At 38.5% G+C, this 27,056-nt stretch overlaps 1 protein-coding gene across 2 annotated transcripts in view; it reads right to left on the reverse strand.

The window, feature by feature from the left end:
- The window catches only part of MID1 (midline 1), a 140,608-nt gene that overhangs the window by 105,260 nt on the left and 8,292 nt on the right, over nt 1–27,056 (reverse strand). Inside the window, exon 1 of one of the 2 annotated variants that reach the window (XM_066313864.1) lies at nt 1,556–1,610. The exons of the other annotated variant lie outside the window; for it this stretch is intronic. The gene's annotated coding sequence lies outside the window, so the exon portion shown is untranslated. Of the gene's footprint in view, nt 1–1,555; nt 1,611–27,056 lie in introns of those variants that run through there. 2 annotated transcript variants of the gene reach the window in all.

Genomic DNA, 27,056 nt, shown 5'->3' on the forward strand with positions numbered 1-27,056 from the left:
TCTGTCTTGGAGCATAGTGGCTCCTAATGCAAGTGGTGGCTTTCATCTGAATAGGTGTCTGTAGGGTCCTGTGGAAATCAATGGGAAGAAATGGCCATCTCTAAAGCCATTTGTTTTTAAACTATTTGAGATTATCTTCAGTATTAAGTGGTCTGTGCTTACTAGATACATTTGTTTTATTCCAGATATGAAAGAAACTTAAAAATCTAAGAAATTAAGACTGGTAACAATTAACTCTTACCAGTGTTCTTGAGCTGTAAAAAGAAAAAATAGAGAATCTAACATCTATTCCTTTTTACATTTATGCTCTCAACATCACTTGTTTAGCCAAATTTGCTTCCAATAAATATCTTCAAATATGCTTAATTCCAATCATTCTCTAGTTAAAAATCCAAGAGGAGACACTGAAAACTGAGTTGAGTTGCAGGAGAAAAATCCCAGAGCATCCTCTTTTCAGCTGACACCACTAAGCAGGGATTTTTCTGGTTTTGGATAGTTCTGCTTCTGACTTACTGTATCAACATCACCAATAGACCTCTCAAATAACAGGTTCTCAATATCACTCACAAAATAGCTTAGTAGCTTTTAAGAGATAATCAAAAGAGAAAACAATAGCCTAATAATATCCCTTTAGATGTTCTTCATCATTTACATAAAAAAGTCTCCCAGTTTATCTCAAAAAAATAGAACAAAATTGTACATTTCCTGTTAGCTGGCAAGCAGGTCAGTGTTACTGTAATAACTAAGGTGGCACTTGAGAAAGAGTTACTGGTATGCATCTGCACAGCTTCCAGCTTTTTCTTCCAGCAGCTTCATAAATACCTACTTTGACACATCGCTGAGTGTCACCTTACCCTGAGACAACTGTTGGTCTTGAAATATTTTACTGGGAAAACCACATGATGATTCTGTATCTATGAGCGCTACATGCTGGTGACTCTCCTAAATGTATGCTACATTTTGTGGGCTTCTATGGCTATAGAATATGCATAAAAAGTAACTGTAGTGACCAGACCATCAGTCTGAGCATACTGGTGCCAAACGCACATCCTTTGAAAAAACATCACCTTTCAGCTGTCATACTTGAAGCATGTCGCTGCTTTAGGTTATGTACCTTCATCATTTACAAATAAATAAATGGAATTTGAAAGACTTTGCACAAGGACTGAAGCAGGCTTCAGGGAAATGAATTTTTAAAAATTTTCTGATGTAAACATGTATCTTAGCTTTCATCTGTTATTTTAAAAACAGAATTATAACGTTCCAGATGTTGTTAACACTATGCAGATGCTAATGCTCCTTTATCTCTCTAACTGGTTTTATGACAACTAACAAGTCAATAAGTTCTTGTTTGAAAACACAAGATGAAAAATGTTCCCTTTTTTCCAGACTTTCTAGTACCAAAAAGATAATTCATCACAGCAACGGAGCAAACCTCAACTCCTCCCTCCGGCTGCTAAACACGTTATAAAACACTTCCGAAATTACTTGCAATGGCAAGCATACACAGAGGCATCTGCTCCTCTCCCACCGAGCCACCCAGCCGCATACCCACCGCTGGATCCCGCCCTACATCTTCCGTGGGGAGCATGGCTGCGGAGACAGGGGCCCTCAGCGACACCCGGCAGCCCGAGGGGGACAGGCAGGAGCCCCCACCACCGCCCCAGCAACGCTGTGGCGGCACCGACTGCGCCTGCAACTGCGAGACACTTGTGGCCGAAAACACAACAGGAAAATCGCCCCTACAATGGCAGGAAAACCCGCTCCACCTAAACCGCCTCCGCCAGGATCCGTGCTCCCGAAGCCAGCCCTCATCTGCGCCCGCAGCGAAACGCCTCCTCGCTCCGAGGGCCAGCCCCGCCGGGGTGAAGGCAGAGAGCATCCCAACAAGCCCAGGGCTGTGGTGGGACAGCGCTGTCCCATGGTGCGGGAGAGCCCGGCGCTGGGGAACTCAGCGGCCGGCAGCGCCCAGCCCGGCGAGGGGAGGCCGGCCCGACTGCCCAAACCCGCCGCCCGCAAAAGGAACATTCCCACCTCTGCCGCTCTCCAGAAGGGCAGGGCTCTGCGCGACAGACTTGCGGCAAATAATAACTTCCTTTTCACTGTTTTCTCCAAATGTTATTCAAAAATGTGACAGTGCAAAGTCCAGCAGGAATTTGCCAAAAGTGGGGACAATTTGAGAGAGTACAGCACCTGTGTGAAAGATTTCTCTTCCTCCGAACACCACAGAGACCCTACTCCCTGAGATTCACCAGGTGAAACACAAGATGATAGCAGTTGCTGAATATTTATTTTTATTTTAATTTTACTTTATCTTGTATGTAAGCAGCAAACTGCAACAGGAAACTGCAACTGCTTTACCAAAGTGCCCGGGAGGAATCCTGACTGAGTCACACCAGACATTTGGTCTCCAACAAAGGTGTTAAAAAAATCACACAAAGTGGAAACAGCAGGAAAGAATTGCTTCCTTGTGTTCTCCGTTTTTCATGTTGCAATGCCCTCTTTCATACAATGGTAACACAACAAAGTGAAACAAAACATACCTCAGACGTCTGAGCATAAGATTGCAAACCCACACTTGTCTTATGTTTTTCTTCCATGGAAGAGCCTGGACTTTGTTCTTTTGAAGCAACAAACAACTGTTTTGATTATTTAATTTCCTATTAATTTCATTTCCTTGAAACAATAGACCAGAGACCTCATACAAATGCACGTTCTTCATAAGGTTTTTAAAGCTTTTTGCTGGCAATGTCTGTTCACTTGTGTGTAGAATAGCAGCTTCTAACAGGCAAACTGAGCATGCAGAAAGCAAGACAGATGTGCAGAGAAATTATGATTATTAGAATGTAATAAAACAATATTCCACAATCTTTTCCATGATATTAAATGTCCATGGATAACCTACAGTCAAGTCAAGTTATAAGCAGCTCAGTAGGAGCCACAGCACAAGTCCTAGACAGAAGAATTTTAGATTCCTCAACACATATTCTGTCCTTGATCTTTCATTAAACAGTATCATGTAGTTTCTTTGGACTGTCTGTCCAGCTATGATGGCATATAGTCATCCAGACGGATTTGTGATCAACCAGCCCAAATGATTCCTCATTCTGTGATCAGATGCTGTCCTGCTGCTCTCTTTGTCCACACTACAGTTAGTCAGCCTTTTCATGCCCTTTGCTTGCAGACAACAGCCACAGTCTAAAGCAGTTTCAATGAATGAACATTTTTTTTTCTATTTGCATCTTCATATTAAAATCAATCATAAAAATTATACAAATTCCAATAATCTTAATTTTGCTGATACATATGCCTTAATTCCTGCATGGGTTTTACTTCAGTTTGAGGGTAACACACTGCATGTGTTACAATAGACAGCACTGAGGGAGATTTCATAATTAGAGCTGAGTATTTCTATGTGATGGTTTGTCAGCAAAGGCTTCAGAATACTTTTCACTGCTTATGCACATATACATGTATGGAAGTGAATAATTATGAGTTCAAACCCATGGCCTCATAAAGCTGTATTTGTGTTACTCATGATGCCAGCTTGTTCATCATTCAAGAACCTTACCTTAAGATAATGAAGTCATCTAACAAATATACTCTAACTAATCCCTCTTCTTCCACTTTTGAACTCAAGTGTGAACAATAAAATAGATGTCTTCTAGCCTTCCTCCTCTTCAATACATATTGAAATTCATGAAAACCTCAACAGAAGTGTCTTTAGACATGAGGAAGGACCGAGATACATGACTGAATATAATCAAATTACCACAGTTTAATGAGATATCATCACTAGTGGTCAGAGCTAACACAGCTGTGCATTTGCATTCTTATAATGTCCACCAAGAGCTTTGGTGAATTTTACAAAGGTAACAAAAGATATTTCAGCCACCAATAGCTTCTTTCTGCTGAAACTTACCACCTTCACCACAGAATCAGTAGATTAAATGCTGAATCACAGCTCATGTGTTTCTTTGCATGGTACAAACTACAAAAAATGAGTGCTTAAGGTGTGTATAGTTGCAATGAGTTACAGCAGAGAAAAGAAGTGGTTAGTTTGTTACAGTAATTTCTTAAACTATGTCAAAAGATTCCCTAGATATCAACTGGCAATGTCCCTAGCTCAAAGAGGATGTGAAGAAATTCAGTCTAAGACTCTGAGCTAATATATTACTAGAGAGCTAAGTTACTGTATATGCATTTAATATAGCTTCAAGCTATAATGAAAATCCATCTATTGACCCTCTGTAAAATTATTCTTTCATCTTGTGTGGATTTTAAAGTTATGTATTTCTGATGCCAGAGTCTCCAAACTGTGTCTGTTTGCTGTGCAGCCACTGTTTCTGCCAAATTCACAGTCAGCTCTTCACGGTGGAAGTTTGATCAGGGCAGTCCTGTTGTTTTGGGGAGCATCGAGTATCATACTCCACCTTCTGCATGCCTCACAGCTGTGCTTTACAGTTACTGTGTTACTCTGCTTACAATGCTCCTGGCAGTCAAGAAACAGAGCACAATAGGAGCTGAAGAAGATCAACAATAGAAGAGAAACAAGCAAGTGCCCAGTTAGATTACAAGAAATCCTGTTTCCAGAAAATATTCAACGTGCTAGAAAAAGACAAAACCAGGACTGACTGGGAGAAGCAACTTAGATGTGGCACAAAATCATAATCCAATGTTAATCCTGGAACAAGCACTGACCCACAAGCATCCAGCACAGCTTTTTGCTGGGTTCCATTATGCAGCTTGTGAGTCAGGCATAGATATCTTCGTTAAAGCAGTTGGACTTGAAAATTGGTCCAAGGGATTTTTAAGAAATCTAGGAAGTAAGATTTTTTTCCTTGCTAATTTTAAAGTACTAATATGCAGTTTCCAAATCTCATTTTTACTGCCTTGCCTTCTGCCCTCAAAAGGAAATTCCCTCTGCCACTCCTTCAGTGTGCAGAAGGGAAATAGGATCTTTCTTTTATAGTTCATTATCTGTGCAATTTTATCTTATTTTGATGGACAGGGAATATTCATTTTTAGACTGATAGGTGCTGCTTCTGGGCACTTATTCCAAACAATCAGTCCACTGTCTTCAGAAAGCAGATGCCACAGCATAGTATAATGGGTCATATTGAAACTCTAATATTAACAAATGGAACAAATATGCTAATGTCTGCAGTTTGTAACTTTTCCACAGGCAAGCACAATCACATAAATTACTTGTTCTAAACAGCTAATCATAGAATTCTGTGATGAAGAAAAGCAACAACAGTGGCTTGGTTAAAAATAGTATCTCCCCAGTCTTTCTTCTCTTGCCATATGGTCAGTCAGCACAGAGGGGCTGATCCAAATGACATTGGCAACTCACATTTTTCTGAACAGGGCCAGAGTAAGAGCAGCTTCATTGCTGTTCTTAACAGCATGTCTGAGACATAGGGTTTTCCTGCTCCAGGCAAATATCTTCAGTACATTTCTGACTAGCCACAGCCTCTGCTCATCCCAGGTGAAGGAAGTGCAGAAAATACATATGTTCCTCCTTTAAGTCAGCATCTGCACTTTGCAATTCTCTTTGAAAATTAAGGACATAAAAGGAAAAAAAAGGCAGTCTGACTTTTTGGAAAAATTAAGAAGTATCATGTCACCAAGAGTGATTAATGTGATACAAATTGAGCAATTTCTTAGTATGAAATTGTTTCATATGAATGCTAAGTGATAATTCTTTCTCAAATAGTTGTATGATAATTAATTGCTTTTTGAGCCACAAACCACTTCTGGCCTCACTGATGGAACTCTTAAGACATTGAAGGGTCACTGTATGCAGGTATGCCATTTCCCCCGTAGTGCTTCATTTGTATTTAAATATAATTTGACCCAATAAGTCATACTATAAATTACCAACCATTAAGGCTCTTTGGAGAAAGGCAAAACTATAGTTTCAACAGCGGCATGTGATTCTAAAATACTTTATGCCTTTCTGAAGGAGAAATGTGTAGTACTTGATTCATATTTGAATAGATTACAAATTGCTCTATCAAATATCATATTTCCCCAATTTAAACAAAAGCCTGCCTTTCTAAACTTCAAAGTAAGCCACAAACAAAAAATCCCCTTGCTTAGAATATATAGCAGATGCTTGTAAATTTGGAGGTAGGTGAGGCAGAGAAAGGGAAAGAAAAGCTACTTCACTGCTACACAGAACATGCTTTTAACAATTCCTTGTGATCAATGAAGCTTTTTGCTCAGTGCTGCATTTTGGCTTTTGGACAGAGAAAGATTAATTGCTCTGTTTTAAATTGTTGGATTAACAACATAGCACTGAATTCTAATCTGACCCCCTGAAGGACATTGAGGGAGTGATCAGAGTAGGAGTATGAAAATATCAGTTTAACCTGACTATCAAAATAAGGTTTGAAGAATATCATTGTGCAAGAAACATTTAAAAATGAGGGAGGGAAAATAAAACTAACCCAGTCAAAAGCACAGGAACTTGATCCTTTTAATGTTTTCTCCTGCAGCATATGCAGAAGGATTGTTTACTCTTTCAGTCTCATCACATGGAAAAAGTTTTGCATTGAAAAGATAAGAAAATTGTTTTCTTTTACTTTGCTGCTAACTGCTTTTTAGCAGTATGATGCCAAAACAAACTTGAGCTGACACTTACTAAATGTAAAGCCTAAAGTTTTTAAACACATCTTCTGAAGTCTATGTCTCTTCTACAGTGTTTGAAAAGGCAGTTAATCCTAAATTGTTGAGAGGATATTGGGATGTAAAATCTAGATGGCCTTAAAACTTTGGAAGGTTTAGAGAACAGTCTTAATTTTGATGCTCTTGGCTACGTCTAAATCCTCTACTGTTTTATATTTAAAAAATCATGGGTTTTTTTAGCATAACAGGTAGATTAGTGCCTTTGCTGGAGATGCTGTACAAAGGGGATGTCTGATTATGATTTACCTCTATGTGATCCAATTCTGAAAACTGGGATAAAGATTTTGCTTTAATGAATTGGACAAAGACTGCCTGAATCTGTTCATGTTTTTACACCATGGTCACAAGGACTCATATTAGAGAAGAAATTTAAATTTATTTTCTTAAGCATTGAAATATAGCCCTTAGTATTATGGGAAGATTATGTGGTATTCATGAGTAGTAGTATGAATATACAGTTTCAGTAATTACGAGGGTATTTTAGCCTTACACTCAGCTCCCATTTTGCTGAAACTTCAGTTCTGTTTCCAGCTAAAGCCATAGATCAACATTTTCTTTGAAGGGAGCATCTCCTTACTGAAAACAGTAGTGGCAGTTGCTCCACAGACACTGAGAGGTAGCACCAGATACAAGAATTTCTAGGAAATGCTAAATAAAGTTAAGTAGACAAATAGACAAATACTTATGGAATTAGAACCAAACAAATTTATGCTAATGAAATAATCTTTGGTCCTGAGGGTATTGTCTATTGTCTTCCAGCAATATTCCTATATTAACAGTACCGGTATATTTTAAAAGAAATTTTGATCATTAGCAAATTAAAATGAATGGCCTTGAAAACTATTAGTAAAAGAAAGCTGTGTCTTTAATAAAGAACACTAACTTATGAAAAAAACAAAGCATCAGGGAACTCAAATCCTTACTTACCAGCACAGGGCCTGTTAAGTGAATTAACTGCCTTTTAGATTTCCAAAACTTCAGGACAGAGACTGTCCTTGTGCAGAGATTTATATACATCCTTTTGTTATTTTTCTAATAGTTTGTCAAGTGAAGAGATATAACTGTTTATAAATGCAAATGTGTAAAAGAAAAATAGTCTGGATATTCAGTGTTCTCAATGGAAAACAAACTACTTAAAACAAAGATTATATACTTAGTCTAGAGTTAGTTCAAAGACTAATTCTAGTAATGTCACATAAGATAAATTTAAACACAGACCTCCAGTGACATCTAAAGAAAACATCTCCACAAAGGCAAGCCTTGCCAATTATGCTTGATTTATGGGTTGATTCAGGTTTTTTGATTCTCTAATGAAATGTAGATCACTGTAACCCATTACATATTATTTTTGTTGCATTACTTGTTCATTTGATTTCTACTCCATTCAAAACCAAAATGGTTTGAATTCATTAACCAATATGGATTGCAAAGAGCATTCTTACAAAGTTCAAGTTTTAACTAATGAGCCACAAGAACCAGGAACACTTGTTAAACATGTATCTCTAATTAATCCCATCAATCACTCTCCCTCTAAGTACTCATGATCTGCAAAAAATTAAATAAGCACCAAGTCCTGGACAACACAGCAATCTTTTTTTTCCTATTTATTATTAAATCTCTAATTATCTGGCGACTTTCCTCTTTTGTCATATTCTACTCCTTATTTTCTTGTCAGTGTCTTCTTCAGGATGGTGCACCTGCATCTACACAAAAACAAACACAACTCTATGTCAAATTTTTCAGGACTTGTGCAAGTATTCTCTCTCATCACCCTGAAAGAAGAGTCTGTCACGCAAGTTGCAGGCTCTCCAGAGCTCCTGCAGTTCTCAGTACCACTATCACTATAGTCCATGTCAGAGTTTTCCCCAAAAGTAATGCTGACCAATAGACAAAGAAAGGAAACTCTATTGCTTTTCTTTGTGATCTTCAAAAGAATCTCCTGCTACTCTAACCTATCATAAAATACAATGCAAATTACAACTAAAAGCCTGATAAGAAACAGTGCTTTTGTACTGAAGCAAGAGGAAACAAAAAAGTTTAATTAAAAACGAAGTCTAGCAGGTAAACCAAAGAACAAAGGCCCCCATAGTGGCGCAAGAAATAAACCCAAACCACATGGCTATTAAGCAGTAGTAATATCTTTAGGGAGGAATTTTTATGAAATTTCCAGGCCTTGAGCATGAAATTTTTCAGCCTAAAAGGATTGACGAAGTCCTCTATCTGGTAGGGCTGCTATACTTCAAGTTTCTGTTAATGAACAAGTCATCACACAGACAATATGTTTCTAAAGCTTAGGTTCATACAGGACTGGTATTAACATATCATAGAATACCAGTTGAGAGTAATCCATACTGCAGCCATTAACTTTAATCTCCTTGAATCTGAGATTTTTCATACAGATATATAATTTCATAGAGAGCATACACACTAGATTAACAAAATGCTCTCATCACAGTTGCCATGGAAAGGCTATGTCCTCTAGAAGATGGGTGAGGTAAAAGGAAACTGAGGAACAAACCTATTATTGACTGAACCTCTCCCAGGAATGTGCAGAGTCCTCTCCCACTCTGATGCAGTGGAACAGCCATCCATGTGCCTGTCTTCCATTAGTTACTCCTTTGAAAGCCTTTTTATACTTTAGCCCTTTGTAACATGCCACTGCAGTGAGATCCACGTCCATTTTAAGTTTTGGACTTGCCGAGCAATAATTTCACAAGCCCCCAAACAAAAAACACCAAAAAAACCTTCCCCCACAAAAATACCCCAATGCTATTAATGCTTTACATAGTGAAGATTCAAAGAGTTTGGATCTTGAGTCTGTGCTTTTCATATTAAATGGATTTTCAATTTTCGATTCCAGGTTACATTTATTTGTTACAGCTATCATCAATTTATCCTACCTAGCTCTCTTTAGAGCAAATAGACACAGCACAAGTCACTTGAAAACAAAGTTACTGGTCTGTTCTCAGTTGCCAGTAGAGACAGCCACTATGCTCTGCAATTTTCCTCTCCAATTGTCAGTCCTGTATATATTACCAGCTCAGGAATGCAATAACTTCTTTTCTTCTCTTTTCCTTTCCTACTTTCTTCATATAATTAATGCCAACCAGAATAAATGTGTCTTTGTGAACTAGTCAGAGGTAGTGGCTGCTCTGGGTAGCAGCTCCAGGTGGCAGTTTGTGCCCCTCCAGAATTCACAAAGCAATCAAACAGGTTCAGCAACACCTGACATCTGAGCTTGACTTGGGAGGGAAAAAAGACAGACAAGACAGACAAAACAAGCCACCTTTGGATTACTTTGCACTAATGTCTATGAATCTGTTATAAATTCAAGAACATGATGATGTTTAACAAAGAGAATAATTAATTTTTTTCTATAAGCAAAAGGAATCTGCTCAAAAGCTTGAATAATGGACACAATGCATTTATTAAACAGCAGCCAGCCTACAGAGACTTCTTTTCTGGGAAACAAATCTGGCTGGCAGCTAACTCTCCCTGACAAGAGACTTACTGTACTAGTTTTAAAACCACATACTCTTATAGGTAGGTGTAAGGACATAAATGTCACATTTTCTAACTACCTTTGTTTCCTGCTCAATCAACCTAATAGTATCTTCTGCCTACATTTGCCATAGATGAAAAAATTCCCCTAGCAGAACATGAACACTCATCACCACCCTTCCAGCAACAAGAAATGATGAAAAGGTATTGTAATACTTCAGATGGTGGAGAAAAGAAGTAGCTACAATATGCCAGAAAGAAGTTTGCTGCCACTGGAAGTCAGAGCAGATTAATTATATCTCATGAGATTGATGTATTTAGGGCTCTTCTCCTGCACTGAGTTTTGCAGTTGTTTTTTACTCCTTTCAAGTTCTTCATCAGCACAGACATCCATACTCAAAATGGTGTCAGAATCAACATCTGCCATGGAGTCACACCTCCAACAAAAATCCATTATTTGATCCATTCAGTTCATGATTTGATTTCTTGCAGCTTCTTTTTCCACGTTCAGTTAGGAAAAGACAACTTCAGCCACTTCTAATTCCACAGACAGGACGAGCCAGATGACTATGGGATGTCAGGTGGGATGACTATGTTGTCAAGAAACCAGTCTGAGAAAGGGCAAATGGTAGAAGGGTCTGGCCAAATGGGGCAGGCAGGTGGCCTGTGCCAAAGAACAGATAGCTAAGTTCCTCTAGACATGACAGAAAAAAACCTTAATTTTTGCCATTAAAAAGCTAGACAAAATTTTAGGCACCTGTTTAAGGTTCTGTCTAGAACACTGAGTGAAACAGGTACAGCAGACTGGGATGGGACAAATTTTCCTTGGGGGATAGGTCTCCAAAATAGGCAGCATGAATGTCTCTTTGTTGGTAACCATCTCTTCCACTAATAACTCAGAGAAAAACAGTCCAACCAGTTCTGGGTTCCTGACCATCAGACAGCTCAATCAGACCCCTCTGGAAGATATGGGAGTGTGCAATGGTGGCGAATATACAGTTTATAGCCAGTTTACATCATTTCCTTCAAACTGTGCTTGGGGTTCCTGAATTACCATCAGGAAAGGATGATCCAGCATTTCTTTAAGACTTTCACAAAGGCCAGACCTACTGAAGCCAAGTAGAAATGCACAAATTTGTTTCACCATACATTTCCGCTTTCTGCTAATCTTGCAAAGTGCACTTGGAAGACTTCCAGTGCAGTGGTCATGCGAAATTCCATCTTAATGACATAAAAATACCCCCACAAGCCAGGGCAAGAAATAAAGTCTGTTTCACTATCTTTCTTAATCCAGTTTTAAACAGCATATAAAAATACCAGTCAAAGCTGCTCTCATTTCCAGCTTGTAAGAACCAAGCCTTAAAAAACCCTCATAGAAACCACTATTTTTTTTTTTTTGTGCTTGTTTTTCAACTCAGATCAGCAACATTGCATATGTAAAACGGTAACATATGTACACCTTATTTACAGTATTTTCTGGAGTGCTTTCCTTTCCTAAACTATGTACACCTCTAGAAAATAAAGATGAGTATAAATCTCTGACAAGAAGAGTGGCAGAGCTCCTGTACAAAACACATAAACAAGACATGGAAAATGAGATGGTAGCCACAGAGCTTGTCAATCTTCCAACTCATATTGGGGTGTCTATACTTCAATGAAACAACATGATTCCTAAAGCAGGGGGAAGGCCAGATTCAGAAGCATTATTCGGAGAAAGACTCTGGGTAAAAAGTAACTTTTGCAGTGCTAGATGCATAGGATACAGAATCACAGATTCAGCTAGGTTGGAAAAGACCTCTGAGATCATCGAGTCCAAACTGTGACCTGACACCGTCTTGTCCACTAGACCCTGGACACTGTGTCTTTCCTTAAACACCTCCAGCGAGGGTGACTGCACCCCTCCCTGGGCAGCCTAATTCCAAAGCCCAATTACCCTTTCTGTGAAAACTTATTTTCCTAATGTCCACCCTAAACCTCCCCTAGCATGGCTAAAAACTGTTGTGACTAAAATGCAGGACTCAGCACTTCATCTTGCTGACCATCATACCTTTGGCCTCAGCCTACCAATCCAACCTGTCCAGATCTCTGTGTAGAGCTTTCAATCCTCCAGCAGATCACACCTCTGCAAACTGACTGAAGGTGGCCTTGATCCCCTCATCCAGGTCATTGAAACATATATCAAAACTGTCCCACATACTGAGCCCTAGGAAATGTCACTGGTAGATTGTCCCCCAGCTGGATGAGCTCCATTCACCACCACTCTCTGAGATGGTCATCCAGACATTTCTTTTTCTCCTTTTAGAGGACAGTGCACCTGTCCATGCCATGGGCATGGGTTCTCAGGAAGATACTTTGGGAAACCGTGTCAAAGCTTTACTGAAGTCCAGGTAAAAAATATCCACAGCCTTTCCCTCCTCCTCAAGGCAGTCATCTTGTCATAGAAGGAGATCAGGTTGGTCAAGCAGGACCTATCTTTCCTAAACCCACTCTGGCTGGTCCAGATCCCACAGTTGTCCTGTACATGCCACATGATGACACTCATGATGATCTGCTCCACTTGGTGCTTCACTGGCACCAAGGTTACACTGGCATTACCCTCTGAAATTTGCTCAGGGAGCTGAGAGTACTAGGCATTAAACAAGATACTCTCTGTAAAAGATGAGAAACCAAAACATTTTCCTCACATTAGCATGGATGAGATGTGTAAGAAACCCTGAGAGATGAAATATTTTAGTAGCTGTGCATGGATTCCAAAGGCAGTAGCACAGCCATCAGTTACTTAAATATTTAATGTTGAAAGAAGATTTAATGTTATCATCAGTGACTTTTTTTGGGTAACAAGAGAACAAGTTGGGGTTTTTTCCATACAGATTTTTAAAAGAAATTTAGGTGCAATTGTATACAAACAAATCTACACAATAAACAAGGAAATAATATAGCAATATATGTCAGAAATCCCAAAACATAGCAATATATATCAGAATTACCAGCAGGGAAGATGGGGAAAAGCACTTTTTTTCTTCATAGTCACATTCAAGAATATGTTATTCTGTCACCAGTGCTAATCTCCTTTGACATAAAGAACCTGCTTTAAACACAACACTCAGCATCTAAGGAGACAGATTAAAAAGTCCACCAAGTGGTTCACCAGGAGCCCTGCTATCACTGCCAAGGTTATTATTTCAGGATAAATCCTGTCTCATTTACCAGTTTCCTTCCCCTTTTCCTCCCCCGCCTTCCCCAGAGCTGACTTTTGATTTCACAATCTTGTTTTCTCTTTAAAGTAGTGATAGGGGGGAGTTCTCTTGTGAGGAACTCAAAAATTACGATTGTAAGACTGGCTGAGTTTACTGAAGGAAGCTTTGTTCTTGCTTTTTCCTCCCTCCTGGGGCAAGCTGAGTTTTTCCCTCTTTTCCCCTCCTTTTTGAAATTCATCTTGTCAAACATCAGCCATACATTCACAAACCCTTCTCTTCTCCACCCCTTTAACTCCACGCCCACGACCTGGCACATCAATACCCAGAGGCAATTGCCTGGATGGGTGATTTTTAATCACTATCTTGACTGGCAGCACAGGGATTAAACTATGGTCATTTGAGTAGTAGCTTTAAAACAAATTAGCCCTCCTGAAGTGCTAGACTCTATAAACCTTTTCCTTGTGCTATGTCTAGCCTGTATCTTGCAAAACCCAATACTGATGGGTGCAATGTATAGCTCGTGATGCACAGATCATTATAGAAATTGAATTAACCGGCGTGCCATTTTTAAAAACTACAACTGAGCCTTCTGTTCAGAATGCAATAATGCAGAATGAGAAACTTCCTTTCAATAAAAGCTTTTGCTGTTGCCTTTATTACTTAAAGCAATGTTTTTGCTTATTCCTAGATCAACTGATAGTAATCATTTATTTTATTGTTGCAGATCTTTATACTACCCTATCATCTCCATTGCAACTTTGGAAGGGATCAGATGTAAACAGATGACTGAAGATGTTGATCAAAGCATCTTCCTAATTTCATAGTTTCTGACTCGATGGCCACACCTAAAAATATACCATCTGGCCAGATTCTGCTACACTGTTATCTTTAATAATTCAGTGAAAATCACTGTTACCATAATGCAGTTCCTCTTACTAAGGATTTTTTTTTTCAAGCAGCATCAATATCTTTCCCATTTTTAATGCAGAATAGCAAATCATCTACAAGAATAAAGGTATCCCATGCCTTAGGTAGGGTTTGTTTTTGCAAAATTTCCACTAATGTTTGTGCTTTTTGAAAGGGATGAATTTGCTGGATTTCAGTTTTTTAAAGCCAAGCTTATAGTCCATGCCTCTTTTACTCCAGTAGTGCCAGTATGCCACAAAATGAGTCTTATTCCCAAGATCAGCACTGTGTTTAGTGTCTGAGGGTGATTTAATAAAAAAGGAACTTAACAGAGACCGCTGAGCTCTTTCAATTGTCATCTAAATCAGATTGTAAGCTAGGCTTTTCAAAGGTGAATAGAACACTGTAGACTAAATATCCAGCATCACTTACATTAAATCCCACAGGAGCAGAACATTTTGAACTCCTTAGGAAGCAAAGAAAGCTAATACTTCATTTTTTGGTGCATTTATGCTGTAATTTTATCACATACCCAGAGCACAGAATATCTTTAGCAAAGAAATTATATTCCTTTCAACACTTATATTCTTGTATATTATTTACAAATATTGAAGGGCTAATACTCAAAAAAACCCACGTATTTTTCAGATCTATAGCTTTGTATTATATTTGTACTTGAGTGATGAAGTAAGTAAGAATTAGCATTTCCTGGAAATGAAAGCACAAAAACTGTCAATCTGGTGTCTGAAAAACACAGTCCTTGTCTTCCTGAGTGCTTTATTATTAAGTCAAACTGGGCTTTGCAACAATCTCTCGGTAGATGGCCTGGACCAGTTGTACATAATCAAAATGTGATCAAAGTGGTTTATAATTACAAACAACATAAATAACTATATGGTATTATCAGCTTATCTTTAGATGTTATCTCTTTCACTTGTGTGAAAAATTCATATTCTGTGCATACAAGGAAAAAGTAACAAAACCCCCGAACACTTGCTGTGTGAGAGAGCCTTGAAATGATAAAGAACTACATAAAAAAATTTCAAAATAAGTGACTGATCACAACACCCAGAATGACTTTCACTTACCGAAGTCAATAAAGCAAATTATATTATTCAGGTCTTATACACAAGTAGCAGGGAGAAGTGTCTGACAGTATTATGATCAGAAAAATTCATGTCTATGCCACCACTAATGGTCTGAGCCACAGACCAAACCATAGACTGAACCAAGCAGACATATGAAACCTGAGTCCTCAGTCAGTGAGTGATGTAAATTTTTCAGCTACATTTGTGTAGCACTCTTCCCCTAAGAAGTTGGACAAGAAAAACTCCATGTCACATATGTCCATGTTGCATCAGGAACATGAATATCCTATTTCAGATGCCAAGCAAAACAAAGTTTAAAATAATGTAAAGGAAAGAGAGGAGAATATAAATAATTCAAAGCATAATACTTCATCATCCACTTGAGATCATCTGATGAATATCGTTCTTTACTTTCAGTCAGACCTGTACACAAGGGCTTAAAAAGATTTCTTCTGTCTAGTTTGAAGATAAATATCACTCTATTGTAGCAGATGAAGTTAATTCTCAGGATCAGTTTATTGTCTGGTACAGATCCCCAGTAGATTGAATGGTGCTTGTTCTTAGGACAAAACGTTTTGAACGCACAGTATTTTAAAGCATTCTCTCATATATGTGTATATATATATATATATATAAAATTCCACTACTTCATATATTAAAGAATGATAGTGTGCTTTCAACTTAAATATATCAGAAGCAAGTATTTGTTTATATCAGAAAAATGACGCTGTAAAATTATGTATTTAAGATACAGGGGGAAAGGGTGTCTTTTTATGGTCAGTGTTGTCAAACCTCCCTTTCCGACTCTCTCAGATGCTTGGGGAGAGGAAAGGAGTTCTCAGATGGTTCAGCATTTGGAACAGACCAACTTTTCCAGGGCAACTGGTTACTGAATAGGTTAGCAGAATTCTGTTAGGGAGAATCGCACCAATAATCACCAAAATCACACTTCTGTCAATCTGGTGTCTGACAACACTGTTCTCTCACCACCCTTTTTGAAGATATTTCTGTATCTGTCAAGCTGGACACACCACTACAGACAGAAATCTGGAAATAAGGCTTATTGGTGGGTTTTACCCAGTGTATTTTAAGTTAGGACCATGCCTGACAAACTAATGATAAGACTGGATTTCCAAGGAGATGGATAAATTTTCTAATACAAGTCACAGTTTTCCTTAGAGAACAAAATGTAGATGCAGAGACCTATCTGAGCTCTTAAAATGGGATCTTTAGGGTTTTTTCTGACTCAGTAAACAGAATCTATCTTGGAATGGTTTTGGTTATGATATTGGCTTATAATATGGATGAGAAAATTGATGGCAAATTAATTTTTCCCCTTCTTACTGTTACAACTTCTATTTTCAAGAAAAGTCTATGACAATATTTTTTTTATATATAACCAGTTTGTGTCCAATTTTTTGAGAAGTTCTCAGTAGTCTTTAAAAAAGAGATCCATTTAATACATTTCTAGCAACCTTGAAAATATAGGCCGTTCTTTCTCCCCATCATCTTGAGTAAGCAAATATGAAGCTAGTCACATCACCAAAACCTGTAATTTGCAAATGCCCATGCTTACCATCACATTTCCAGTGCTCAGGATGCCATCTCCTTCCAAAAATCAAATATCTCTCCCCTTCATCTCTAAGATACTCAGTTAAAAATCAGAATTGGATGGATGCAGTTCTTCTAAATGATAGCCCAGTTCTTCAAAGTTTGATTTTCTTCCTTACTAGAGTCGTACAACAGGCTTCAGATTTTCCTGCAGCATAAATTTGTATAAATTCCAAAATAACAAGGCCTTAATGGAATGTAAAATTATTACATTGCTGTAGGTAGCTCTTTGCTACTGGCCATTCCTTAGAATCTTTGCCATGTATGGCTCATTACACAGGAAACAGTTCCAGTTTTCTTGAGCCTTACCCCTAGTTTGTATGTACTATTCCTTCACGGACCATAACATCTGCCTTTTTATTCCTGGATTTTAAAACATCAAACTGCTAAACACATTTTAGTATTTCTAGGAATTATGGGCATTTAATCACTACATTCAAGCAGCCAAACAGATCAGATGATATATGATGTCTGGCTGAACAGGGAACACTTGTTCATCTTTTTCTCAGTGCTATGAATGCAGGAAAAGCATAAGGTGTCATTTTGGAGGCTATAAAGAAAGCAGCATTCAAGCATAACTTCAAAAAGAGTTTTAGCCATTGAAACCCAGCAGCTGAGGGCAACAAAAATTTCCCATGGATTTAAAATTCATAGAACTGGCAAATCTTTTGTAGAGACAAGGGGTAAAGTTCATGCGTTTCATAGCTTCACTAACTCCAAGAAACAACAGTGCCTTTATGCACTCCTGAGCTTTTCTATAGAAGAGATCTTTCCATGGTTAGCTGAGATAAGAAATAATGCAATGCAGATCAATAGTCTCGTACTTCTGAGCAACATAACATCCTAAACACATTCATATGCTTGGTCAGCAGATATTCTGCAACTTTGGTTCAGTTACAACGTTTCAACAGTAAAAACCTGTTTCCCACCTTGAAGAAACACTAGCTGCCTTTTGCATTTCAGCTCCCTGTTAAGGATGAAAAGAGATGGCTCTGCCCAGAACGGGTGCCTGGGAAGGCAGAGCAAAGTCTGAATAATCAGGCTCCAATAGGGGTCTGACAACAAAGCCCAGAGAGGAAGTTAAAAGGATTAGCACTATAACACTGTTCACATTAGTACTCGTCTCTCTCCCAGTCTGACCCAAACCCATCTTCCTCCTACTAAGCCTGTCCTCCATCATTTTTACGGTGCTCAGAATACCCAAGTTCACTCGTGTATAACTTAACCTCCTCACTCGAGGCACAGCCACAGCATTGTGCCCCATGAGCCCTGAGCGTGGCTTGCTCATTAGCTGTGTCTGCATTGTTAGCACCACCACTCAGGATGAGCCCGCCTCGGAAAGCTGCATTAGGGAAATGAGCAGTACAAATGCTAATTCAAGGATATCTGTGCCCTTGCAAAGCAGAAGCTGTGCTTGCTCTATATCTCCCCGGCAGTGTTTTAGTTCAGGTCATGGGAACATTTTTTAAGCAATCTTCCAATCCTCTCCATTAATCAGGCTTGGAGTCACATCTCTGACTAATGCTGGAGTGCATGAAGTCTTATCCTTTCAGACATAATAGCAGAGATAATGAACTCTAGATGAGCACTTAATGATGACCTTCTGCTGCTAAGGAAGTCTTAGGGCCCTAACTATAAGGAGTACAGTATGGGTAAAAACTGTATGATCTGGGTATTGGGTTCCCTACATCAATCATTCCACTCTCCTGATCTGCTGTTAACTGGTCCAACATGACTTGTTACTGTGGTTACAGGCACCAAATATGCCAAAAGCTTCTCACCTTCAGGAAAATGTGACCAAAAATTTAAATGTGGCTGAGATTGGAAAGTGGGAAATGTGGAGTTTCAGACATAGAATATACAGGAAAACATGAAATAATGGGAATGAGCGGGAAAAGACAGGAGATATTAATGACTGTTATCCTGGTTTATGAAGATAAAAAAGTGTGGTATGAAGTAGGCAATATTTCCTTCCACAGATAAGGTTCCCATTAGGATTCTTCCAGGGTGTAATACATGTCTCAACTACAATTACATTCTGGATGGAGGAAATGATTCTGAAGTCAACATTTTTGAAATTAAATTGTCAGTTGGTGCCCTCACTCAGTTCACCATGACTAAATACCATTGAGCACTTCAAATAAGCTCTAGTGTGAATTCTAGTGAAGAAATGATCCCTGGCTGCCAGGAGACTGCCAGTACCACTCTGCTAATCTTAGCTGGTCATACTCTCTATAAAAGCTGAAATTCATCTCACCTGGCTTTACACCAGAAAAACAACATAAAACAAGATTTTGCTGCACGTCTTATACAACCATCTTTGAATGGGCTATAACAGATGTCAGGGAAAACAAAGTCTCCTCTAAATAATATTTTATTTCCATTCATCTGATGAAGCAGAGGTGTCCAAAAATATAGAAGCCTACATATGACAAGATCTTTGTAATACTGGGATCCTTTCCTACTGAACAGGCATTTCAAGGAATTACTTTATCTTACAGTTTTGTATTGTCTTAGTGCAAATAAAAATCTTATTCCTGAAGTACCTATATCCATGTACAAAAGAAGCTAGTAGCAAGTGTGCTAGACATAGATAAACCCACTGTCAATGACTATATAGTCAGAAGACTCCCATCACAAAAGTACAGTATATCCAGAGAATTTCCAGTTAAATCAGTACACTTCCTGGAAGGCACTCATGCATGGTTTAATCAAGTTTAGAATATCTTATTAAAAGAGTAAATCTCATAATATTGCTTAAAACATGACTTAAATATACAACAACAACAACAAAAAAAAATCATAGAATCATAGAATAAAAGTTTTTTTCAACCCAACCCAAAGATCATATACTCCAACACACCTGCTTGGGCACCAACATCAATAGATCTCATTGCTCAAAGCCCCCTCCAGCCTGACACTGAGTGTTTCTAATGATGGAACATCCAAAACTTCTCTGGACATCTCTGCTTGAGTATTTCAACACCCCTGTCATAAAAAATTTCTTCCTTACAGCCAATCTAAATGCACCCTCTTAAAATTTAAAACTGTTACCCTTTTTACTATCACCACACACTCTTCAGCTGTCTTGTAGGCCCCCTTTAACTATTGAAAGGCCACAATAATATCTTCTCTGAGCCTTCTTTTTTCCAGGCCAAACACCCTTAATTCTCTGTCTGTCCTCAGAGCAGAGGTGCTCCACTCCTGTGATAATAATTGTGACCCTCCTCCAGACCTGCTTCAACAGGTGAATGTTTTCCTTGTCTTGAGAACTCCAGAGCTGGATGAGATGCTCCAGGTGGGGTTTCACCAGAGCAGAGCAGAGCAGAGGGGCAAAATCACTTCCATCAACCTGCTTTTGATGCAGCCCAGGAGGCATCAGTTGGCCTATTGGGCTGCAAGGACATATTGTCAGTTCATGTCCAGCTTCTCGTCCACCAGCATCCCAAAGTACTTCTCCTTTAGCCTTGCTCTCAATCCCTTCATCCCTCAGTTTGTATTGATACTGGGCATTGCCCTGACTTGATTGAGTTCACATTGGTCTACCCCTCAAACCTGTCAAGCTCCCTCTGGATGGTATCCCTTTCCTCATGTATATTAAATGGATCACTGAATTTCCTGCAGATGTTTAATTATATGCAAATGCCTATGAGCAGCTTCTTTTAAATCTATGGAATATCACATTTGGATTTTCTGTTGAAGTTGGTTTTAAAAGGTATGTCTTTTATAGGCAGCAGTCTTTTGCTGTCTCATTTTGTAAATACTATTCCTGTCTTAAAAACCCAAACACTTCCAGTTTAATCTTTTTAAATAAGGGTGAGAGGAGAGCACAGCAAACTAAGCGTACAATTGGATTTAAAGCTAGCATGAAGTTTTCTTACTTTCTTTAAAATGCCTACTGAAGATGCCTTTTCTTGATACCCTGTTTCTTCATCTGTATTGACCTTGCTGAAACACTAACACAGTAACCCCTTCACTTACTCTGACTTCCCAGAGAACAGGAAATGGTCAATATTATTTTCATTATTCTGTATTGTTCTGCATAGATCAAACCTATATTAAAAATATATTTTACCACAATCTATTTAAAGCCTTCCCACCACTTTTCTGCTTTAGTTAAGTGAATATCCAACACAGCACCAGGAGGCTTCAGCTCTAAAAGAATCCATCCATCATTTGGAGAGAAATTAGATAGATAAAGATTAGTTATGCAAGGTATTGAAAAATATGATTCTACAGGTCCATTCTTATATATCGCCTCTCTTTTTGATGAAAGTAATAAGCCATAGGCTTAGACCCAGACATCTAAAATCAGTTCAGTAAAGTAGATAAACTCATTTTCAGCTGATGTTTTTTCATTGTTTTTTCACATCAGTTTTCAGACTGAAGTTCCTGTGTTTGTTCCTAAGTTTTGTTGGGGGTATTGCTGTGCTTTCTGTATCTGAGCTGTTCTCTGATGCTTTCCACTTAACTGCAGGAAATCTTTGCTGAACTTCTGGAGGGAAGTATAAACAAGTATTAGAAAACTAGCAGCATAAATTGATTTAGACTGTGTCCTCCCCCTGAGGTGAATAAAGGACATATAGTGGCTGACATGAAAGTAGAACTTCCTCTGTTGTTAGATTGGGAGGACTGGAGGTCACCACCCAAACAAGCTGAATAATAAACTAACTCCTCAGTTGGAGTGGGGACATATGGAAATGTAACAGACCACAGACTGATCCAAATCCGTGATTCCCCAGCACATTTGCATTTAAAAGATAAAGACAAATCTGCAAAATATTAAAAACACAACCTTGTACCAAACCTTTGAAATGATGCTTTAAACCATAGCCAAGTTTTGGCATGGTAAAACATCTGTGAATTATTTCATCCACTGAAATAAAATGTTCTGAATCTTTGGAAAACATGGTCAATGCATTTTGCATGCTCAGAGTTAAACTGATAATAAATTTGGAGTTGGAACAGAAACTTCCCAGGTCAGATTTGGGGACTTAGATTGCTTTATGGAGCAGCCATTCTTAGTATGAGCATTGTCCACTTCTTATCATTTGCAATTCCCCCCAGATAATTTTCTGCCAGTCCAAGAACACTAGCAATTTATCTCCCTCATTCTGAGGGCTCTCCCTATTCTGGAGGCTTTTATGTCTTTTGATCTTTCATACCATCTCCCTTGAATATTTTCTGAGACACTAGGACTCATTTCATTACTTGTATAATTAAGATTTAAAGAGTGGATGTTCCTTGCACCCTTCTGTGTTGCTGGAATTTGTTTTTCCCATTCTCCTTACCACTTTCAAATTTCTTCTGCCCACATAACACAGTAGTGTGGCATGATGTCTCTTAATTCATACAAACAGACTCATATCAAGAACCTTCCTGTATTTCCTTTTTTAAAAAACTGGAGTCTTTCAACAACAATAAAGTAGAAACAAAATCCCCAAATACTATAGTTTACCTATGTGCCAATTTGCATCCTGTTTCTGAAACAAGAGTTGACAAGTCCAACATGTGTGAGCAATAACTGCTATTCAAAGTTAAGCCCTGGAAATGGTGACTGACATGGAGCTGGGCATTCCTTTAGCCAAGGGAATTATCAACTATAGACCAGCCAAAATAAACTCAGAAATTTCCTCTGGGTGTTAATCACTCTGAGTATCGTTCTTTCCCACACACTGGGCAAAGATTCTTGACCTTCTGATTTGGAGCAAAATCACCCCTATTAATTAAATAATTTTATCCATTATCACCTGAAGACCTATGTAACCTTTTCACCCTACACAAGAAAGAACACACTAAGTAAATAAATGTCTATTGTAAATATGAGCAAATCCCCAAGCTTGTTTCATTTCCTGTAGTGCACATGCCATCCCAATAATGCTTGGTATAGATCTGCACAGCATAGCACATTAACACATCTATTCAATCTCCTATGAATTATTCGCCCAGAACTTTCAAATGAAGTAGTCCAAAGCTAGGAAAATTAATTATAATTGACCTTTCAGCTATAATGGCTGGACTTATGTCTGGCCTGAAATACAGCATTGTACTTTTGTCCATATCATGACACCACTTAGGTTATATATCCTTCATAGTACCTTCTACTGAGAGGACAATATCAAATGTCTTTATCACAAAAAATAGTGTTTCCCATGGAACTGCAATCATTAAATTGTGAGGGAAAAGTTTTGGTATTGTCACTTCTGCATGGTGCATCTTTCTTCATGCAGTGGAAGATCTCCGAGCTCATCAGGAGTAATGTTCTTAAAATTGGAATGAAGCCCCTTTTTTAACTGCATCGTATTGTAAAAAATTATTCTCATAATTTTTACATTGATGCTGCCCCAGAAGTCTAGCTAGCAAATTTCAGAAATGAAGACACCTAAAATTACTGTTATATTTGATTTTTTAAAGGAATATATATACCTCTAGCTCTTGTGGGTGAGGTTTCAACACCTAGTAAAGACCATTTATTTGCATCCTATACTATATATATGTACATATATACATATATATATAGTATATACTATACCCCAACACTATATAATGACCTCAAGACTGAAAAAGTCGGAAGCCTTTCAGTTTAATCAGAAAACTAAGTCTTATATTTTAGCTGCTGTTTACAGACGTTAAAATACCCAACACCCCAGAATACTCTAACAAATTTTAAAAAAAACAGTGCAAAGAAAAGCTTGCTAGGAAAATAGTTTTCCAGAGGATTTATGAAACAAAACTCCATTATTCATCCCATTACACCTTAACATTGTGATGCAAATGTGAACAACAAGTAGCACTGGGACTGGTTCTTTCAAAAAGAGAAAGGCCAGACCGTTTCAATGGCGGCTGTGTTTAACCCCCGCTGAAAGCCTTCAGAGAGCTCTTCTTTTCCATCTTTATCTTTCTGTCTTCTACCTTCTTCTTCTTTGTCTCCAAGTTCTTGAAGTTTCAGTTCTATTCCTCTCTCTTTCATTTGTGCTTACCAAGGCAAGTTCTGACTCTGTACCACTGAAAAATCCTATTTTTATCCTCTAGACTTTCAAACAAGGTTCATTCTCAATTTCTGCATAAAGACTGCTTCCTCTGCTTTCCTAATGCATTTTGAAGAGGAGAGATGGTCAATCTTTTCCTTTTCTGGAGAGTTCCTCCTGGTCTCCCCTCCCACTGTCTCCCTCTCTCTCTGTCCCTTTCTTACTTACTTTGTTTTCTAAGTAACCTAGTCTAGTCTCATGAATGCGTCCTAATATTTTAAAATGTATTGCTCTCAAAAAAAGTAAAGCTGCTTCCCCTGCTATTATGTAGGAATAACACAAACAGCCAGACCTTCGCCTTTTTTTTCTTTCTTTCTCTTACCCTTTCTTTATCCCAAGTACCTCAAAAAAGCAAACACACTCAGACACTCCTTGGCATAGCACCAACCAATGGCACAAACATCTGCCAAAAGATGTTCAGAAAGGCTAAAGCAGATTTCATATCTTAACATTTTTCAAGAAAAATTTGCAAATCCAGTTCAGTGTTAGAAGGACAGGAGGAGAGGGGAAAATCAGTTTTCTTCTTCTTTGTCATGATCGAATTTCCAGCTTCACACCAATAGGGCCAGGAGTTATATCTCCCTGATGAGGTTAAATGCACATTTGTAAAAAGGGAGGGATTGAGAAAACATTTCTCCTCTCTTTCCCCTGAATCTACCTTAGAGTTCTGAGAGGTTTGGTGTTGTTCAGATATCTGGAGAAGAAGCAGGAGGCAAAAAAACTGGGGACAGAATTGAGGAGGCAGGAACAGAAAACCTAGAGCAGTGTCAGGAAGGGGGCAGCAAGGCTCGATACAGACAGCTAAAAAAAAAGTGAAAAAAAAATCACTGGACTAAGAAAGTGCACTGGAATTAGTCTGAAAACTCAAGGGAACATTAGGCAAAAACATCAGCACCATTGATTATTAGTCTTTTTTGGTGCATACCTACATTATCAGCTCAAGACAAATGGGGGAATAAGAGAATGCATTTCTCCATAAACCTGTTTTCTCCAGTAACAGTTTCCAGATTTTCAAGACCAAAATGATGCAATCCGTCTTCCTAAAGCTAACTCTTCTACAGTATTTAGAGGTATACATTAATAGAAACACACAATAGAAAACATCATGGAAATAGACAAATTAGACAAAATCCATGACCTAATACCCCAGGATTTCTGGTCCAGAAAGACAGATGATGCTTGTGAAATAACTAAAGCCGTCTGTGAGCAATCACACAAAAATATGAACTTAAACAGGGAAAATTTGGTGGCTTGTTTTTTGTTTTTTTTTTATGTTGGCCAGGAAGTCCCTCCTGGAGGCTGTAAATAACTTTATCAACTAAGCCATAATGTAAGCTTAAACAAAGATAAATGTAATGTTCTGTACTTGGAAGGAAGTAATCCCAAGCAGCAGCACAAGCTGGGGACTGATGGGCTGGAGCAGCAGCTCTGCTAAAAGGGACCTGTGGGCAGTGGCAGGCAGTGAGCTGCCTGGGACCTAGCAGTGTGTCCCAACAGGAAAGGTGGCCAGCAGCCTCCTGGGCTGTACCAGTTAAGAGAGCAGTCAATAACCCAGGAAATATAGCTATTTCACTCTACTCTATACAAGGCCACACCTGAATAATGTGACCACTTGTGGTCCCTTGACTGGAGAATTTGAGCAGGGTCCAGCAGAGGCCACTGGGATTATCAGGGTGTTGTAGCACTTGACACATGGAGAAAGACTGAAGGAAACAGGCTTACTCTGACTGGAAAATAGAAGGTTCAAAGAAGACCTAATCACACTCCTTGAATATCTACAAAGTTAGTAACAGAGGAAATGCAGCTACTCTCTAGACAAGGATGCCTACTGACAGAACAAGAGGCAATAGACATGAAGTGCTGCAAGAGAAATTCTGTCTGGATTGAGGGGGAAAAATAAAAGAAGATTGGAAGAGGCTGCCTAGGAATGCAGTGGACTCTCATGTGCTGGAAATCCTCAATATTGTTTGAGAAAATTGCTGTAGCAACCTGTGTTGAAGAGAGGGTTGGGCCAGATAATCTCCAGAGCACAGTGAGAACGTTTCATGAATCCCTGCGGTATTTCTAGCTATGTGAATCATCTTGTAAACCCACAATCATCATCTTCCTCATGCATGAGGCTTTCACTACTCTGGGGATATGTGATATTTATTTCCAGTCATTGCTAATCCTTCATAAGCAGTTTACACTTTAGTTCTGTTTAAAATGAGGAGGCACATGGGAGGCAATAGCAGACTTCTCCCCTGACAGTTTCTTTTGCAGTCAGGACATTCAAGGAGACCTAAATTGTGGGAGGATTTTTTTTTAACCTTCAGTAACAAGGCTTAATTAGGGATCGAGAGCAAATGTTATAGCAAAGAAGAGGCACCTCTGAACACACATTCATATTGGCCTTTTGTTCCAATTGAGCTGGTTAACAAGGGATGTAAGAGCATTTGCATCTGAAGTATGCTCAAAGAATTCAGATAGCCATTATAATTTTTAACTTTACTTGAGCTGAAGATACTCAGTAAGCAGGACGTTTTGAAGATTAGATGTATTTGTGCAGAAATGGTGAAGAATTTAGCTCATTAAAATATTTTGACACCACAAGGAACAAGCTCATGATGAAACTCAAGAATAAATTTCTTATTACTCAAGAAAATAGGAATTAAAATAAAAATTGTAAAAAAAGTATCAGGAAAGAGAGCCTGATTTTGCTTTCACACTACCACTTGATCTGTTCAACATTTCTCTCAAAAGATGTATTTGAATAACTATAATAAAAGACTATTTTGAACAGGGGATCCACCTGACCTCTCCAATAACATGGACTTCAGCAGAAGCAAAAATCAGGCTTCAGAGCTGCCCATTTTGGACCAAGAAATGTTACGAAGCAAAAGGTGCAACCTTCCTTTGCTAAGCACAGTAAGAGGCATAGCTGTAAGAAGATACGTAAAGCTAAGGAAGAGATGGAGCTTTCCTTTGCTAAAATTTACCAAAATACTGTAACAGCAAAATTTTTCCATTAGAGCAAAGAACAGTAACATCTA

The sequence above is a fragment of the Sylvia atricapilla genome, chromosome 2 (assembly GCF_009819655.1).
Source record: "Sylvia atricapilla isolate bSylAtr1 chromosome 2, bSylAtr1.pri, whole genome shotgun sequence".
Classification (NCBI taxonomy): Eukaryota; Metazoa; Chordata; class Aves; order Passeriformes; family Sylviidae; genus Sylvia; species Sylvia atricapilla.